This window comes from Adiantum capillus-veneris, chromosome 18 (genome assembly GCF_014529385.1).
Source record: "Adiantum capillus-veneris isolate H3 chromosome 18, ASM1452938v2, whole genome shotgun sequence".
Taxonomy (NCBI): domain Eukaryota; kingdom Viridiplantae; phylum Streptophyta; class Polypodiopsida; order Polypodiales; family Pteridaceae; genus Adiantum; species Adiantum capillus-veneris.
In genome coordinates, this window is record NC_140948.1 from 58,430,148 (window position 1) to 58,449,617 (window position 19,470).

Sequence of the window (19,470 nt, forward strand, 5' to 3'; positions counted from 1 at the left end):
TGCAGAAATCTGGATGATTGCAATCGGAAGTTTTGGAAAGCTCTACTTCCAGTAACTTCCTATAGGTTTGTGCCATTGACAGAACAGATTGAAAAATACTGTTGTGGCCTACCTAAAGGATTGAGAAAGTACTGTACGAAGACAAAAGTCACTACTTTGACGCAGCTCATCGAGGTAGCGAACACTGGCAATGGTTTGCTCAAGGGAGAAGATTGTGAATTTAACACTGGCGTCAAGGCAGGATCAGGCAAGAAAAATTCAGCCACGAAGCACGTTCCCAATGAGGCGCCTAAAGGGACTCAGGAGTCAGCCAACGCAGGGAAAGATAAAGCTACGGCTGAATCAGAAAAGGGACCAGCGAAGAAATGGAAAAGACGTTTTGCTCGCAAGCCAGAAGAGCAAAAGAAGGTCCTGAGGACAGAAAACAAATGCTTTATATGTGAGTAGCCTGGCCACATTGCTTACAACTGTCCTACAAAGAAAAGACCAGCTGATTCTGAAGACAAGGAGGACAGGAAAGGAAAGAAGCCCATGGCAGGTCTAGTGCCAGATATGGTGGGCGACAAGCCAAATTCAGATGCAAGTAAGCTTTGCAGAGCATGGGGAAAGGTCAAGGATCGAACAGTGCTTATCTTCTTTGATCCAGGTGCCAAAGCTAACTATATTTCCCCAAAATTGGCTTCAAAGTTGGGAATCAGACCTGAAGAGATGGGGTATACAGCAGAGGCAGGTTTGGCATGTCCTGGCCATACAGAGGCTGTGACACCCATCATTGGAAAGTTGCGTCTACATATCCAGTCCTATGTAGATGCTTAAGAATTTTACATCATGCCACTGGACGGATGTGATGTTTTGTTAGGTATTCCTTGGTTGTTTCGTGTACAGGGAATCATGGATGCCTACAACAAAAAGATCATTGTACAGAGCAGGGGAAAGACTCACATTCTGGATGTAAAGCTTAAAGGAGAGTCTATTCCTACTGTATCAGCTTCTGCTATTACTTCTGTAATGAAAAAGCATCTTTCTGCGTACTTGGTTTTTGCACGTGAAGTGTTAGATTGTGATGAATCAAATTTATCTATGCTAGATAAAGAAAGGTCAATGTTTTTACAACAGTATAGTGACTGTTTTTCCGATTCATTACCATCTCAATTATCGCCAGAGAGACCCGAGGACCATGCGATAGATTTGGTGCCAGGCAGTAGCCCACCAAATAAGCCTCCGTACAGGGTTAGTGCGGCTCAGCAGAAAGAGATAATGGGCCAAGTACAGGAGCTGTTAGAAAAGGGGCTGATTCAGCCCAGTTCATCTCCATTCTGTTCTCCAATGTTGTTGGTGCAGAAAAAGGATGGCTCATGGCGTATGTGCATCGACTACCGTGCACTGAACAAGAATACCACCAAGAATAGGTTCCCTATACCTAGAATTGATGATATTATGGACAAATTACAAGGAGCAACTATGTTTAGCACGATAGATCTAAAGAGTGGGTACCATCAGATCCGCATTAGATCAGAGGATGTGCACAAGACTGCTTTTAGAACGACGTTTGGCCTTTACGAATTTTTAGTGATGCCCTTTGGTCTCACAAATGCTCCTGCTACGTTCAATAGGATGATGGACAGAATTTTCCGTCCACACCAACAGTTTGTTGGTACATACTTTGATGACATGATAGTCTACTCAAAGAATGAAGAGGAGCATAGGCATCACTTGGCCATTGTGTTCAAACAGCTACGCAGTCATAGGTTGCTCATCAATGCAAAGAAAAGTGAGTTTTTTCTGGAAGACATTCACTTTTTGGGACACATTGTCTCAAAGGATGGTGTCAGAATGGATCCTGCAAAAGTTGAAGCGATCAAGTCATGGCCAAATTTGAAGACGGTGCATGATGTCCGAAGCTTTTGGGACTATGCTCCTATTACAGAAGGTTTATCCGAAATTTCGCTGAGCTTGCTTCACCTTTACATTCTCTTCAAAAGAAGGCAGTCACCTTTAGATGGACACAAAAAGAGATTTCAGCTTTTAATCTCTTAAAGGAAAAGATGACTTCAGATCCAGTCATTGTGTCGCCAGATCTTAGGAAGTCATTTGTGGTCCAGTGTGATGCCTGCGGTAGTAGCATTGGTGCAGTGCTAATGCAAGATGGCAGGGTAGTAGCCTATGAGAGCAGAATTTTGCAAGGGCCAGAGATGACCATGCAGGTCTATGAGAAAGAGTTACTGGCTGTGATTCATGCGCTCTTAAGTTGGAAACACTACCTGCTAGGTGCAGACTTTGTTGTCCAAACGGACCATCAGACCTTGCGATACTTCTTGACACAAACAAAGTTATCTGAGAAGCATATGCGATGGGCAAATATCTTGTCCATGTTCCATTTTCAGATTGTGCATGTGGAAGGCAAGAAGAACGTTGTGGCTGTTGCCTTGTCAAGGAAGCCACAAATTTCAGCTGTGTCGATTCCTTATCATCATGAACTTGATGATATGAGAGAACAGTATGCAAATGATGAAGATTTTGCAAGGGTCTTCGAGCAACTAATGGATGGACAACGTCATGAACACTATCTTCTCAGAGATGGGTTCATGATGATGCATGGCAGATTGTGTGTCACAAAGCCATTGCGACGCAAAGTTATGGAAGAGAGTCATGTCCCACCATATGCAGGGCATCGTGGTATCGATGCTACAGTTAAAGCGGTTGAGACATTCTTCTACTGGCCTACATTGAGAAGGGATGTGGATGCCTTTGTGCGAGAATGCCTAATATGCCAAAAGGTCAAGTTTGACAGGCAAAAGGCACCAGGGCTATTGCAACCACTACCTATTCCAGATAAACCATGGGAAAGTATTGCTATGGATTTTATCTTTGATCTTCCGAGAACGCAGACAGGAAACGATGGTATTTGGACCATTATTTGCAGATTCGGCAAACAAGCTCATTTCATTCCTGTCAGGAAGAAGATAAAGCCAGATCAGATGGCACGCTTGTTTATGAGCAATATTTTCAAGTATCATGGCATGCCACAGTCGATTGTTAGCGACCGTGATCCACGCATGACAAGTTTGTTCTGGAGAGGCTTGTTTGAGAATATGGGCACCACACTCAAATTCTCTTTGTCATTTCATCCTCACACAGATGGGCAGTCAGAAGAGGCAAATTCTACTGTCCTAGATCTGCTGAAGTGTTATGTGTCAGAGCATAAAGGAAAGTGGGAGCAGTATTTGCCATTGGTGGAGTATGCATACAATAATACAGTGCATTCATCAACTGGCAAGGCACCCTTTGAGATAGGTGAAGGTGGCAAGAAAGTTCCTCCCATACTGCATACAAAGGACAAGATATTTGAAGCAGATAAGTATGTTCAGGACATGGATGAAATGTACAAGAAGGTCAAAGTGGCCTTAGAAAGGACTCAGGCAAAACAAAAGAAAGCAGCTGATCGTCACCGTCGTGAAGTGGTATATTCACTTGGTGATTGGGTCCTTTTACGCTTTGAAAAGGCAAGGTTAAAGAAGATGAAGGGCAAGGAAAGACTGTTTCCGAAGCTCAGCATGCGTTACTATGCGCCTTCTCAAGTATGCGACATAATCAGTGATGTTGCATATAGGCTGAAATTGCCTGACAGTTGGAAGATTCACAATGCGTTTCATGTGAGTCTTCTCAGACCGTATGTGGGTGATGTGCCAGAAGATATGCCAGTTGAAGATCAGCCGGAAGTTGAGGAACTTGACGAGATCTTGGTCCCTGAACAGATTTTGGCACACAAAGAAAGGAAAGTGAAAGGCAAGGTTGCTAGGCGTTACTTGGTAAAGTTCAGAAACTATCCACCAATGGATGCTAAGTAGATGGAAGAAGGTGAACTTGCAGAGTCACCAACTGTGTTATCACTTTACCTTGAAGCCTTCGATTTGCAACCTACCTTGACCCCTTGAGTTTCAAAGCTAAATGGATTGTTAGTGTGACAATGGCTTTTGAAACAAATGATGTACATGGTATTTAAAGTGAGCTCAAATGAAATACCTGTTACATGAATGTTAGAGCTGTACACATTGTCAGTTTCGCAATTGCTCTTATGGAATGTCCAAAAGTTTGGTTAGTGCTATAGAAGTGAGTATTTCTTGTCTGTTTGTCAAGGATATAGTAATTGCTTCTATTAAAGAGTACAAGTGTAACTGCATTCTTAAACTGCCGGTTTGGGTATGCTCGAAAGTGTTACGGGATCCAACGTGTACTATAAGACAGTGGCAAAATGTGTAGCTACCATTTTGTCATTGAAAAGTTAGTGACTCAAAGCAATGGCAGAGTGCGCAGCTACCACTATGTCATTGGGACAGGGTTCACACGCAGGCAATACATGAGTCGACGAGGTGTTGAATACACCAGGGTTGACAATGAGCATGTATGTGTCGTACATGTGTCGACAGGTGTTGAATACATCAGTGTTGACTGTGAGCATGTACGACATAGATGCAAACGAGGACATTTGAGATTTCAAGAGGGGGGTATGTCACCAGCGTGTGACTACTATCTATCCTTTTTGTTGATTTCTTTCTTATTATCTATTTACTTTCACTTTTTGGAAACACCCCTCGGGAAATCTAACTGCCCTGCATTGCATAGCTAGTGTGGAACTGTCCAGAGGGAGTCCAGGCCTGAGGGCAAGAGAGCACTAAGGTTGGACAAGGACTATGGTTAGCCAACTGGGGTCATTGACTAGCCAGAGTGGAATCCTTTGCTACAGAGGCTACATTTAAGTTCTGGATGTGGCCGCAGTGTACAAAGAGGGTCGGATGACCTAGAAAGATACAATGGCAGCATCTCCTAAAATTTAGGGAACTGCTATTTTGGGACTTGAAAATGTGTTGGCGTCATTACCTCCGGAATGACAAGGGGAACATTTTCTTACTCTGCCGTGAAGTCAATTGGGCAACCGGTTGGGAGATTTTTAGGCGGCAACCCCGAAACGGGAAAATGCTTGTAAATGTGCCAAGTGGCACATTCTGGTGCAGTTTCTAATGCAAGAGAGAGTTGGCGCTCAATTTTAAGCTGGGAGAGGCTCATTTGCAGCTTTTGTCACAGGTTAAGAGCTATGGAGTGCTTGCTTTCCCTCTTATGCACAGTGCGGTGCCAGGAGTGATGCCCTGCATGCTACGCACTGCCCTCTCTCTCCCCTTGGGCAGTATGTTATGCCCCTCTAGTGGGCTCTTCATTTGACCAATGTACAGTTGTGTGGGTTCATGCGCGATTGCCGAGGCAAGAGCCTCTTGCACAGGTACTGGATTAGCTAGCGGCTAATCCCCCCGCAGGTACAGGTGAATTAGGAGAGGTTTCACGCCAGAAATCTCGTCCGATTCAAAGGGCAAGTAGCCCTACAGGTGCGGGAGCTCGAGGACTTGCTAAGGATGCGACCGGCACACGAAACGGAGCCCGAAACAGTGAATTACAGCCTGCTGTGTATTTTTGCAGGTTTAGGGTTTTGGCCCTAAACGGACCCTAATACCCCCAGGAGGTTCGGGGACGCAAGGGGACCGCTGTACAGGTGATCTGGCGCATTTTCAGGGCTGAAAACAGAGAATTCAGCGTGCTGCAGATTCTCGCCAGGTTTTGCAAAGTGCCCGTATGCGTCGGGAAAGTCAGCCAATGCGTGGGAATACTGACTGTGTAGGGTTCTAGTACAGTTATGCTGCCAAAATCGAGCTGGAACAGTGGAAATTCAGCCGAGTTTGTGCGGGGCAGCTTGTAGGGAACCACAACGTTTATTCCCTCTTTTGAACAATAAAAGAAATACCGAAAGGGGCGCCTAAGTTAGGGGCCAATCTGGTGTCCGTCTTCTCATACAGGTGCATTCTAGCATCTGTATCCCATTCCCCTCTCTTGTGTCACTATAGCGCAGGTAAAATAGACGACTAATAATGGGTGAAAGCTAAATCAAGGTTTGAAGTAAAGTCTACCGCCCTTTTTGGATTGAACAGGCCGGTTTCATTTCGAAACTTGTTTTTTCCGATTTTTAGGGTTCTGCCACTGTTTTTTGCTGTTTTTAGGGTTTCAAATAATATGTTTTGCTGTTTTCTAAAGTTTCGAAGCTGATTTTCTCTGTTTTTAAGGGTTTCACAATCGTTTCTTGCTATTTTTTAGAGTTTCTTGGTTTTTTTTTTTTTTTAGTCTCTCTCTCTCTCTCTCTCATGGTCTCCCTCCATTGGGCTACCCATTGACCCCCTTTCACATGGCCTCTCCAGTGGCTATAGCCCGCCGCCCTCTCAACATGAGGTTCTCGATTACCAACAAGCAGATATCAACACTTGAAATTGAAGTGAAGGAGTGGAAGAAAGAGATGGAGGCAACCTTTCTTCAAAAGATGGAGGAATGGAAAGAGGAGAAGAAGAACATATGCGAAAGGATTTCTCGTGTTGAAGAGCGAGCGGCTTCACAAGAAGCCACAATCCGAACTCTCCAAGGTAAACTTCTTGCAGCAAAAAGTGGACGGCTCGAAGAAGGCGAAATTCAACCATCTATGATGGAAGAATTGAATACCATGAGAGAAGAAATACGGATTATCAAGGAAGATGAGAGAAGAAGTCATGAGCCGCGGTCATCTTTGCAACACAAAAGAAAGTAGAAGAGGCCGAAAAATGGATTGAGGTCACCAAGAAAGGGAAAGATAAGGAAGCTCCTTGTACACCCACTCTTATTAACATGACCCTCGGAGAGGAACAAAGGAGGATGCAGACTCTACATGTCACTACATGTCAGGGTAACCGGCCTCAAGGACATAAACAATGTGGAAAAAGAGGTCACAATCCTCACATCCATGATGGGGGTGGACAAGCCTTCACACACACAGGCATGGAGAGTGGGCAAGAAGAGTGGTGGCCCGAGAAAATCTTCAAAAGAGAGAGCTCCCGTACTATGCTCCCTCCCTTGGAAGAGAAGAAGAAATTTCTGAAAAAGAGACCTACTCTCAAGAAGACAGGTATTTTCCTCGGTGATGATCTCACTCTCTCACAGCTTGCGCATACGGGAGAGGTAATGCCAGAGATTACGGCGGCAAGGGAGAAGGGGAAGACGGCCTTTTACAGAGATGATCAGGTGGTGATTATAGAGCGGCACTCTACATGACGGTGTGAGACCTATGGGATCACACTGAAGATGGCTACTTGGAATTGTAATGGGTCTATGAGATTGGACCGTTGGTGCCTTTGAGGACAGTTTCAGAGAGAGGGACGTTATTTTCTTCTCAAAGACTCATCAGGCCCCTGGACAGCTTATGCCGCATGTGGTGGGAAACAGATGGGAGACAGCCCATTGGACAGTCGCGAGATCTGAGCATGGGAGTAGAGGTTCAAGAGGAGTAGCAGTGCTATTTAGGGAGGAGTTACAACCACTACTATATATTGTACGGAGAGATGATCATGCTAGATACATGTGGGTGAGGCTGAGAGCTAACACAGGCCGATTTCTATACATTGCCATATGTTACTTCCCCCCACTACGTCTGCTGCACCTAGAGGACAATCGCCTTTCTCTATTCTAGATGACGATATATGGGAGTTTTCTAGGGATGGTGATATCATCCTCCTAGGAGACTTCAATGCCCGAACGGGCAACTCTCAGACAGTCTTCTACGACACTTCAGATGAGATGCTTAGAGAGCTCGATGTGGGTGACTTGGGGCTTGACAGATGCTCACATGATAGAGAGCAAACGGAGTATAGGAGATACCTCACGGAGATGACGACCACACATGGGTTAGCCATACTTAATGGCTTACAACGATTTCTTGGAGCAGCCGGTTTCACATGCTTTCCACACAGACACGGGGCCAATACAGTGGACTATGTTATGGCACAGCCGAGCTTTATTCCTTGTATTCAGGATTTCATAGTGGGAGTCAGACCAGTGGGTGTAGCAGTGGATCATGCTCTTTTGACATTTTCTGTTTCATTTCAATATAGTACAATCCAGACATCAGGAGGCAGGTCACATACCCGTTACACATTTACACCAAATACTGACTCGATTTATACAGAGGAGATCTATAGCCGTCTATGCACAACTAGTCCTCGTCTCTCAGTGGAGGAGTGCACCACTTTATTGACTGAGACACTGCATGATGCAGCATCAGAGGCATACCCACACACTTAGCCGGGTCGGAGGCAACATTCTAGGAACATGCCCCAGAATAGTTGGTATGATGAGGAGTGCAGAGAGATGAGAGCCCAGTTCCAGAGAGATCTTCTTTTAGGAGTCATCACTTACAGACAGTCTCGGATTGCTTCCCGGCGCCTTGTGTGACGGAAGAAACGAGCTTATTTGGCCTAGATGGAGCGAGACTTGTATCAGTTGTTCTTGAGTAGAGACTCAGGAGAGGCATGGCGATTCTTTCATGAGCACTTCCCTTCCCCAGTGATTACTTCTCCTAATGTATGCACCATCATTATATGCAGTCCTTGGACGAGACCCCCTTCCAGATCCTACACAGCCATGCCCACCTTACAACACCTTCTTTACCACTGAGATGGTAAAGAGAGCCATTGACAGGATGAGGACCAGCAGGGCATATGATCATGATGGTCTAGTAGCAGAGCACTTTATACATGCTAGAGATATGCTAGTAGAGGCTCTTGCAGTGTCGTTCAATCGTGCCATGTGTGAGGGGTTTGTGTGAGGGGTTACCTGAGACTTGGAGGTTGTCTACTATTGTGCCTATCTTCAAGGCAGGTGATCCTACAGAGCCTGAGAATTTACTGCACTATCATGGTTGGGCACACATTGGCAGGGTTGTATGCATCCATTCTTGAGCAACAGTTGAGTAATTGGGCAGAGGGTGAGGGTGTACGAGCAAAGGGCCAGGCCAGTTTTAGGAGGGGTTTCTCCACTCTTGATCATATTCTGACACTCACAGCCATCATTGAGGAGGGCAGGTCACATGGGAGACGGATTTTTGTAGCTTTGTGGATTTCCGCAAAGCATTTGACATGGTACCGAGAGCTTGATTGATGGGCAGACTGCAGGAGATGGGGGTGCCCATAGTGTTGATTTGGGAGATTATGGCTCTATACAGATCAGTGATGGGACATGTACGCACCCCGCAGGTGATATCTGATTTAGTTCACTCCACCATTGGGGTGAAACAAGGTTGCCCATTGTCTCCTACTCTATTTGGTATGTATGTTGATGAGGTGTCTGATTACATTGACAAAGAGGGTGATAGAGGTGCCCAGCTGGCAGGGACGTGGATCCCATTGTTGCTATATGCTGATGATATTGTGTTGATCTCTGACTCACCAGAGGGTATGCAACGACAGTTGGATGCATAACACAATTTTGCAGAGGATAGTAGATTGTCTATAAACCTTGGTAAAACCAAGGTTATGGTGTTTAACACCACACCACAGTGGATCAGGAGATCAGCACCGACTTTCACATATGGTCAGGAGATTGTAGAATATACAGATGCATACATTTACCTTGGGGTTGTCTTCACTGGGCTGAGGTTTTTTTTTTTAGGAGAGCAGCAGAGACTAGATTGACTAGAGCTTATGCGGCCTTGGGAGGCTTGGAGAGGATGTGTCCGCACGTTCAGTTCCAGGAACCTCGGACAAAGTTATGGCTCTTTGATACTTTAGTAGCCTCAGCTATGTTGTATGCGGTGCAGATATGTGGACCTTCTGTAGGCCAAGATGGTTGGAGACGTATGGAGAGGCCCTTGGTATCTATGATCTCTCGATTGATCAGAGCCAAGGCCTCCGTACCCCACGCTATCATTCGAGAAGAGCTAGCTGCCCCTCCGATGGAGATTGAGGAAATTACCAGATCAGTCTCCTTTGTGCACAGCTTGCAGGATACTACTAGAGACAGATACGCTAGACTAGCCCTTGAGTCTTCCAGATAGTTAGCTCTTCAAGGAGACACTTCATGCTGGTATGCACAGATGACATCATGGTTTTAGATGCATGGCTTGGATAGGCTGCCCCCTTTCCAGTACTCTCTTCAGAGTTCAGACACCCTCGATATCTCTTACACGGGTGGAGATTACTAAACTCATTCGTCAAGACCTGATCCACAAGACCTGATCCAGCTCTATACTAGGAGGACATGGATAGAGCCGCCACAAGAGTTGGGCACGAAGATGGCTTTCTATAGAGAGCATCTTCTCCACCTCACAAGAGATGGTTTTGTGATTCGACCCAGCGACATGGATATGCACATCCTCACATCAGCTGGAGATTGAGACTGGTAGATTCAGAGGGATACCAGTAGACAATAGGATATGAAGCTTATGCCAGCTAGAGCCAAAGACAGAGCTACATTACATATGGCATTGCACAGTGTACTATGAGATTCGGGGCCAGAGGAGTAGCAATCACTGCAGAGCTCGGCCCACACTCATTCGACCACTACCGACACTCTCATCGACCGAGCACTTGAGCTACAGAGATCCAAACGGCCACGATTGATGAGAGGGGCTACACATCATCGACCGAGACACAGCAGAGGATTCGAGCCATACTCTCTCGACGTCCAGAGCACAGATGAGGATGGATTCTAGTAGTGGGAGTATTTTTGTTCTAGTCTTTTTGTGACCAGACATGGTATCAGATTCACAATTTTGTAACAATTTGGTCTCATAGGTCATTTTGGCCTTTTGAAGACATTAATATAATATTTTCATTTCTCTCTCTCTCTCTCTCTCTCTCTCTCTCTCTCTCTCTCTCTTGAGTTCCAACTCTCCTCGTCGGATAGATCTTTAAGGTCTCTTGGGATAGTTTCCTACGACGTTAAAATTCTCTTCTTCTTCTTCTTCTTCTTCTTCTTCTTCTCTCTCTCTCTCTCTCTCTCTCTCTCTCTCTCTCTCTCTCTCTCTCTCTCTCTCTCTCTCTCTCTCTCTCTCTCTCTCTCTATGTGTGTGTGTGTGTGTGTGTGTGTGTTCTTGGTCCCCCCGTCACATTTATTGTATGTGTGTTACAAACTTGGGCACCCCAAGTCGGAAATCTGGCACAACACACGAGAGAATCACCTAAAATACTTCACAACTTTATCACTCTTTAAAATTGGAGTCGACACGACCCGACATAGTTCCGTGCCGAAAGGTATTGGCCCCAAAATCTGGCATCCCTTTCGGTATTTATTTTTATATTAATGCTTGAGCAAAGTTACAACTCCCGAGGGAACCTCTAGATGCTCTGTAGAGTGAGGACCTCTAGATGCTCTGTAGAGTGAGGTCGGAAGGGTCTATTTATTCTTACAAGGGATGCCCCAAAGTAGAGCCCCAGAAGCAATTAAACTCAAAAGCATCTCCAAAAATTGCCAAAAAGCAATCAGCGCAATTTATGGAAATCCGTACAGCAACCACGTCAACATGACAACATGTCAGCGAGCATCATAAACCATGCTGTCACAAGACGGGCACCACGTGCCAATAGAAAAGAACAGACTCAACAGACTTTTAGCACTTCAATAATAACTGAACTAAGAGAGAGAGAGAGAGAGACGTCACGCGACACGGAGTGGCGGAATTCCACCCCAGAGAGTATTGGCCCCAAACCTTGGCGCCCCTTTCGGTATTTCTTTATATTGCATCATCAAAGTACAAGCCAGTACTCCAGACTCTGCACCTTCTCCAGGAAGCATCCTAGAGAATGAGCCCTTGGCGCATATTTAAAGGCCCTTGGCCTATGAAACGCAGTTTACATGAAAAGCCTTCAAACTCAAAAGCTTTTGGTCCAAAAGCAATGCCAAAATGTTGCCAACGTAAATCACGGAATTCCATACAATTGCCACGTCAGCACTATCAACGGAAAATCCGAAAAATGCCACGTCATCAACTGCTACGCATGTGTGCGGGTCCTGCTTTATTTTAATCCTTTATGTCACTTGGGGCCGCATCGGACGGGGTCCCCATAAGTTGGTAGGACTTCTTCTGTTACTTGTTCTTCTTAGGGTTAGGCCCCTCGGCCAGCATCTGCAAGTTGGATCCATTCTTCAAGGCTTTGACACATCAGTTTGTGACATCTCCCCTTCTTGAAATAGAGTAATCGTCCGCGATTACAGCATATCTGCAAAACAACTCAAGTTAGCTCAAAAATTTCCGAGGGTCATTCGGAGGGACAATCAATTTCCTCTTTTTGTTAAGGAGTTAGCTTCTCCTTTCGGCTCTTTTGATCAAGGAGTTGGCTTCTCCTTTCGGCTCTTTTGACCAAGGAGTTGGCTTCTCCTTTCGTCCAGATCGGAACTCTTGATATTCCGACGTAGTAAAATTAGCCATCACACCCAGACTGCACTGATCTTCCACATGTGTCTTGATGCACTAAAATTACATACCCAGGCAATCTCATCTAATTAGGAATATTCAATGGTTGGCACATCTTAACGCAACACAAATGCTTACATATGCATGTTAAGACATAGAATCATAAAGTCGCCGATCAACACTCCTCCCGCATAACCAAACAAGGTCCGGGCCAGGAGATGTTCAACGACTCTCTCATCACTCCTCCAGCATAACCTAAAAAGGTCCGGGCCGGAACATATAGAGGCCTTTTACAACCAAATGCCCCCCAAACCGCAGCCTACGTTGTTTGGAGGTGCTAAGAGTAACCACTACTCAAACTTCTTAATATTCCTCTCGCATAACCATCCAGGTCCGGGCCGGGAGTCACAACAACAATTATTTTACAAGCATACAACCAAACGCTCCCTAGGCATCGGCCTGCGTCGTTCGAAGGTTTTCTAGCATACAACGGAACGTTCCCCAAACATGGCCTACGACGTTCCGAGGTTTTCAAACATACAACGAAACGCTCCCCAGGCATCGGCCTGCGTTGTTCCATGGTTCAAACAATACCAAAACAGTATTTCTCACTTCTCCATCCGGGAGTAAAATCACCCATCAATGAAACCAATATTAAAACCAGAGTCAAACATTTCCAATCGTCACCAAAACAGGTTCAAAACAGATACAATCCACTTCAAACAAATTCCAACAGGATCACCAAACAAGCTCTGAAACAGATTTCAAACTTTAAAAGCAATCTCGACATCAGTCGAGCTCGAAAAGTCGATTGACTTTCCATCCTTAAACCTGCATCAAAAATTAGGGTTAGGTTTATTCCATAAGGTCGTAGCCGAGCACAGCATGGTCCATCAGCTCTTGGACAGACAGTGTTTTCTTTGGCAGCGATGGTAGTCCAAAGATAGCAATCGCACTGGACCTCCAAGGTCATCTGCTTGTGAAGAGACATCTACTGAAAATTTCAAGTTATAATCTGCTAGGGTTTCCATGGCAAGCATTTCAGGATACCCCACTCTACCAGAAGTTGCACTACGAAGGAGGATGTCAAAAACCATATAACTTCGGACAAAAATTTTCTTGAAAGCTTGCCAAGTCCTTGGAAGCGTGCGGCTTGGTAGCTATAGACATCGTCATCTACATGGCACTGCTTTTGAGAAAAACAGTGACTCGAAACAAATATTGGATCCTTCTCTTGCAAGTGATCTTTTTGTCTTATGCCCTGTAAGGCATGAGCGGTGAAGACGGAAGCGCGCCCGATGCGCGATGAAGTAAGGGTGGGAGTGGCTAATAAGTCCGGGGTCGAGACCCAGAGATACTTCAAATAAAATTCCAGTCAACTTTTGGAAGCGACTGTTTGCTCTATCTGCTCTTTGGTAGGACCAGTATGCTTTTAGAAAAGCACACACTTGATGCTCTGATACCACTGTCACAAGACGGGCACCACCGTGCCAATAGAAAAGAACAGACTGAATAGACTTTTAGCACTTCAATAACAACCGAAGAGAGAGAGAGAGAGTGTGTGTGTGTGTGTGTGTGTGTGTGTGTCACAAGGACGTGGCAATTGCTAACTTGAGTTGTTGGTTTCTTTTCGATGATTTTTGTTTAATTTTTGGGACCCTCTTTTTGAAGTTGCAAATGGCCGGACATTGTATGGCCAATGTGAAACGGCCGACGGCCGAGAGTTTCACACACAATCGGGAAGGGCAGGTCACCACAAGTTGGTCGGGCCAATCGGCACTGAAATCCGAGCAGTAAAAGGGTGTCTAGGCTTAGTTCAAAGTCATTTAGGCCCCTCGCTACACTTATAAGTTGGTGGGTACTAGGGAATTAACTCAAAAGAGGCAAACTGGACACATGGCAACCCCAGATGCAATTGCCAGAAGCATCAGCAAGAGGGGGCACCCAAGAGAGAGGGCTGATTTTTGTACTTACAGAGTGCTACAGTGTGTGTGAGTAGTAAGTGCAGGTGCTCACAGCTTTCATGGAAAGCTTGCCTTCTCCCTTGCTATATGTAGCGCAACGATTTGCTCTCGTGCATCTCTCTCTCCCCTTTGCACATATAGTAATGCCCCACTAGTTGGGCTTCCTAGATGACCATGTACAGTTCTAGGGTTTTATGCGCGTTTGCCAAGGCAAGCGCCTTCTGTACAAGAACCGGATTAGCTAATTGCTAATCTCCTTCAAGTTCGCACAATTCCATCGCGAAGGAATGCGAAAACGGAGAGTTTTCTCGCGTGAAAACTCGTCCGATTTGAAAGGGAGCTGTCCCATTACGTGCGAAAGCACCTGAGACACACGTAGGCGTGCTTGCCCCGCTTGAAACGGTCCAAAACAGAGAACTACAGCCTGCTGTGGGAATCACCAAGGGAGCCTCGAAAAGGCCTTGGGATGCATGTACAGTGCAGTAGGCACCTAACAGTGGCAAAACAGAAAATTACAGCATGCTAAAATTGACCTACAACTCGCTGGAAAGCTTCCATACCGCAAGGGAAAGTGTCCTTGATGTGTACTTTTGACCCACGAGATATTTGCGTCGTTATGCTGGCGAAATTGCGTCAAAAACCTGCAATTACAGCCATGGACAGCTTGGTGAGGGTTAGGTGGAAGCATTCGGATTGTTTATTTGTCAGGGGAGCCTCGGGAAAGCATTAGGTGCTTGTAGAGGACAATTTAGAGAGATTTCCCACGAGGAATCTCAACTAATTCAAGGGGCAAGTCGGCACACGGATCGGAGCGCAAAACAGCGAGCTGCAATTTCTCGCTAGGTTTTGTAAAGTGCATGGAAAGTCACCGTGTGCTTGGGATTTTGTCCGTGGAGACTTCTACTGAGGTTTTGTTGTCGAAATCGGGTGAGTAGAGGAATTTCAACCGGATAAAAGTGGGACAGCTTGTAGAAGTTTACAGGTTTTTCTCAAGTATAATAAGAATAAAGAAATACCGAAAGGGGCGGCAGTCTTTGGGGCCAACAAGGTGTCGCTCTCTGCTTGGTAGCACTCTAGCTACGAAGTCGTGAAATGTCTTGAAGTGTGAAATCCAGTCACAAGCTTATTCGTGAAGTTCCTCTGTGTAGTTATCGGGTGAAAGCCAAAGTCTACCGCCCTACGGGCCGGTTTCAGAGAGAGATGTCACGCAACACGGAGTAGCGGAATTCCACCCCAGAGAGTATTGGCCCCAAACCTTGGCGTCCCTTTCGGTATTTCTCTATATTGCATCATCAAAGTTCAAGCCGGTACTCCAGACTCTGCACCTTCTCCGGGAAGCATGCCAAAGAATGAGCCCTTAGCACATATTTAAAGGCCCTTGGCCTATGACAAGCAGTTTACATGAAAAGCCTTCAAACTCAAAAGCTTCTGGTCCAAAAGCAATGCCGAAAAGCTGCCAACGTAAATCACGGAATTCCGTACAACTGCCACGTCAGCACTGCCATCGAAAAATCCGAAAACTGCCACGTCATCAACTGCTACGCATGTGTGCGGGTCCTGCTTTATTTTAATCCTTTATGTCACTTGGGGCCCCATCGGACGGAGTCCCCATAAGTTGGTAGGACTTCTTCTTCTGTTACTTGTTCTTCTTAGGGTTTAGACCCCTCGGCCACATCTACAAGTTGGCTCCATTCTTCAGGGCTTTGACACGTCAGCAGTTTGTGACACATGCTCTCACCTGGGTCCAAAGGGCTACATCAAGTCACTGTGGGTTCCATTTGAAAGGCTTCAAGATATAGTTGCAATAGTTAAGGTGAATCAACCAATCCAAACTCTTCCATCCATTTAGCATCCAAAGATGGATAGTTCTTGAACTTCACCAAATAGCATCTTGCAACCTTTTCTCTAACCTTCCTTGTGTGCCAATATCTGTTCAAGAACAAGAATCTCATCCAATTCTTCCACTTCCAACTGTTTCTCATCAAGCATATTCTCTAGCACATCACCAACAAAGAATCTTAGAAGGCTGACATGAAAAGCATTATATATTTTCCAGCCTTCTGGTAGCTTCAACTTGTAAGCTACATTGCTGATCTTTTTTGAAATTTGAAAAGGACCATAATATCACATATTGAGCTTAGGAAACAAATGTTCCTTGCCTCTCCTTTTTCTTGGTATGGCCTTTTTAAAGTGCAGAAGTACCCAATCACCGAGTCTTCTCAAGAGCAATCTTTATCTTCTGTATGTTTCATCCATATCTTGCAAATACTTGTCTGCCTCAAATATCTTGTCCTTGGTTTGCAAAATGGGTGGGACTTTCTTCCCTCCTTCCACTATCTCAAATGGTGCCTTGCCTATTGATGTATGCACAGTGTTATTGTAAGCATATTCAACCAATGGGAGATGGTGTTCCCAAGTTGCCTTGTGCTCTGACACATAGCATTTGAGCACATTTAGGGCAATTGAATTTGCCTCTTCTAATTGTCCATCAGTTTGTGGATGAAACAAAGATGAGAAACAATGCCTCCAGAAAAGACTCGTCATATGTGGATCCCTGTCACTGACAATTGACTGAGGCATCCCATGATACTTAAAGATATTGCTCATGAATATCTTGACCATGTGTTCTGGCTTTATCTTCTTCCTAGCAGGAATGAAATGGGTTTGTTTATTGAACCTACAAATGATAGTCCAAATCCCATCATTGCATGTTTGCGTTCTTGAAAGATCCAAGATAAAGTCCATCGCTATGCTTTCCCATGGCCTATCAGGGATCGGCAATGGCTGCAACAATCCCGATTGCTTTTGCCTATCAAATTTGACTTTTTGACATACTAGACATGATCTCACAAATGTGTCAACATCTTGACACAAAGCTGGCCAATAGAAAAATGCCTCAACCCCTTTCACTATCGCATCAATTCCACGATGTTGAGCATATGGTGGAGCATGACTTTCCATCAAAACCTTTGGCCTTAATTGTTTAGTAACAAATAACTTTCCATGCATCATGAGAAAGTCATTCTTAAGCATATAGTGTTCATGATGTTGCCCATCAACAAGTTGATCATAGATCCTTGCAAAATCTGAATCTTCAATACAGTGTGTCTTCATTTCGTCTAGTTCACAATGGTACGGAATTGACACTACTGAAACTAGGGGCTTTCATGACAACGCATCAGCCACCACGTTCTTTTTCCCTTGCACATGCATAATCTGAAAATGGAACATTGACAAGATGTTTGCCTGTTTCTCAGACAACTTTATTTGTGTGAGAAAACCTCGCAAGGTTTGATGACTATTTGGACAACAAAATCAGCCCCTCGCAGATAGTGTTTCCAACTAGTAAGAGTGTGAACTACTGGCAGCAATTCTTTGTCATGAACTTGCAAATTCCTTTCGGTCTTCAAAAGAATTCTTCTCTCATATGCGAGTACTCAGCCATTCTGCATTAGAACTACAACAAGGCTGTGGCCACATGCATCACATTGAACCACAAAAGGTTTCGAAAGATCTGGCAAAATGATTACCGAATCTGAAGTCAGCTTCTCTTTAAAGCGTTTGAAGGCTAGAATTTCCTTGGTTGTCCACTTGAAAGTAACTCCTTTCCCTTGCAATGCATGGAGTGGAGAAGCAATCTAAGTAAAATTTCAGATAAACCTCCTCTAGTAGGAACATAAGCCTAGAAAGCTTCGAATGTCATGTACGGACTTCAAGTCCGGCCATGAGCTAATTGCTTCCACTTTGGCGCGATCCATGCGTACCCCATCCTTTATACAATGTGCCCAAGGAAGTGAATCTCTTCCAAAAAGAATTTACTCTTCTTCGCATTAATGAGTAGCATGTTCTTGCGTAACTCATTGAAAATGGCGGTCCTTATAAATAATGACGCTCCCTCAAGCCGATCAAGAATGTTGCCTATCCTCGGTATGGGGAACCTGTTCTTGATGGTATTTTTATTCAAGGCGCGATAGTCAATGCACATGCGCCATGAACCATCCTTCTGCACTAGGAGTGTAGCGAACAAAAAGGGGATGAACTGGGATGAATCAGCCCCTTCTCTAAAAGCTCGTTGACCTGACTCATAATCTCTTTCTAATTGGCTGCACTAACCTTGTATGGTGGTCTATTCGGTGGACTAGAACCTGGCACAAGATCTATGGTATGATCCTCAGATCTCTCAGGAGGTAACTGCCCTGGCAAAGAATCTGAAAAAAAATCACTCAAACCACTCAGAAAAGTTGACATGTCTTTTACCTAAGGCAGACAAATTAGATACAACTTCAAATACTTCTTTTGCAAAGATCCAGTACGCAAAAAGATGATTCTTTATTACAGATGAAATAGCAAAAGCAGAAACAACTGGAACAAACTTGCCTTAAAGCTAATTTACATCAAGGACATCAGTCTTTCCTCTATGTACGAGGGTAATCTTTTTGTTGTAAGTATCCACCATAGCAGGCAACCTGTAACACCATGGCATACCCAATAACACATCACAGCCCTCAAGTGGCATAATATGAAACTCTTCCGCATCCACATAGCTTTGAATGTGCAGACGAAGCTTCCCCAAAATGGAAGTAATAGGCTCTGAATGACTTGGAGAATGCCAAACCTACTTGACTTGTCATACCCATCTCCTCTGCACAAATGCCCAACTTTGATGCCAATTCTGGTGATATGAAATTTGCACGGGCTCTTCGATCAACAAAAACCAGCACTCTCTGGTCTCTAACTTTGCCCCAAGCTCTCCACAATTCTGTGGCATCTAGGTTTGGCTATTCACCGACCAAATCTGGGACAAGTCCTGCATTGGGCTTTGGCTTCTTTCCTTTATGCTTTGACTTCTCATCCTTATCCTGCGGCTTCTTTTGTGGGCATTCATCCGCAAAATGTCCGTCCTCTTCACAAATGTAGCATTTCTTGGCCTCTCTTAGAGCTTTTCTTTCTTCAAAAGATTTGTCACAAAAAATGCATTTTCTGTCCTTGTCCTCGTCCCAAAGAAGATTTAGACTGCTTCTTGGACGTGTCAGTTTCATCAGTAAAGGGTTTCTTTGTGGGAGGCACAGAAGACTTTGCAGCAGCATTGCCCTTGGCTGAAAATTGTTTGCCCTCGAACACTCTCTTGTTGCTATTAAATCCATCGAAATCTCCCTTTGACAGATTGCTCGCCACTCTCGCATTCTTAAATCAACTGCGCCATATTCATGACAGTAGTCTTTGTGCAATAGTCCCTGATTTTCTTCGGCAATC

General features: G+C 44.8%; 1 protein-coding gene across 1 annotated transcript in view; it reads right to left on the reverse strand.

Annotated features, from left to right (window-relative positions):
- The window catches only part of LOC147435724 (uncharacterized), a 46,174-nt gene that overhangs the window by 16,397 nt on the left and 10,307 nt on the right, over positions 1-19,470 (reverse strand). The gene's annotated exons all lie outside the window — the stretch shown is intronic.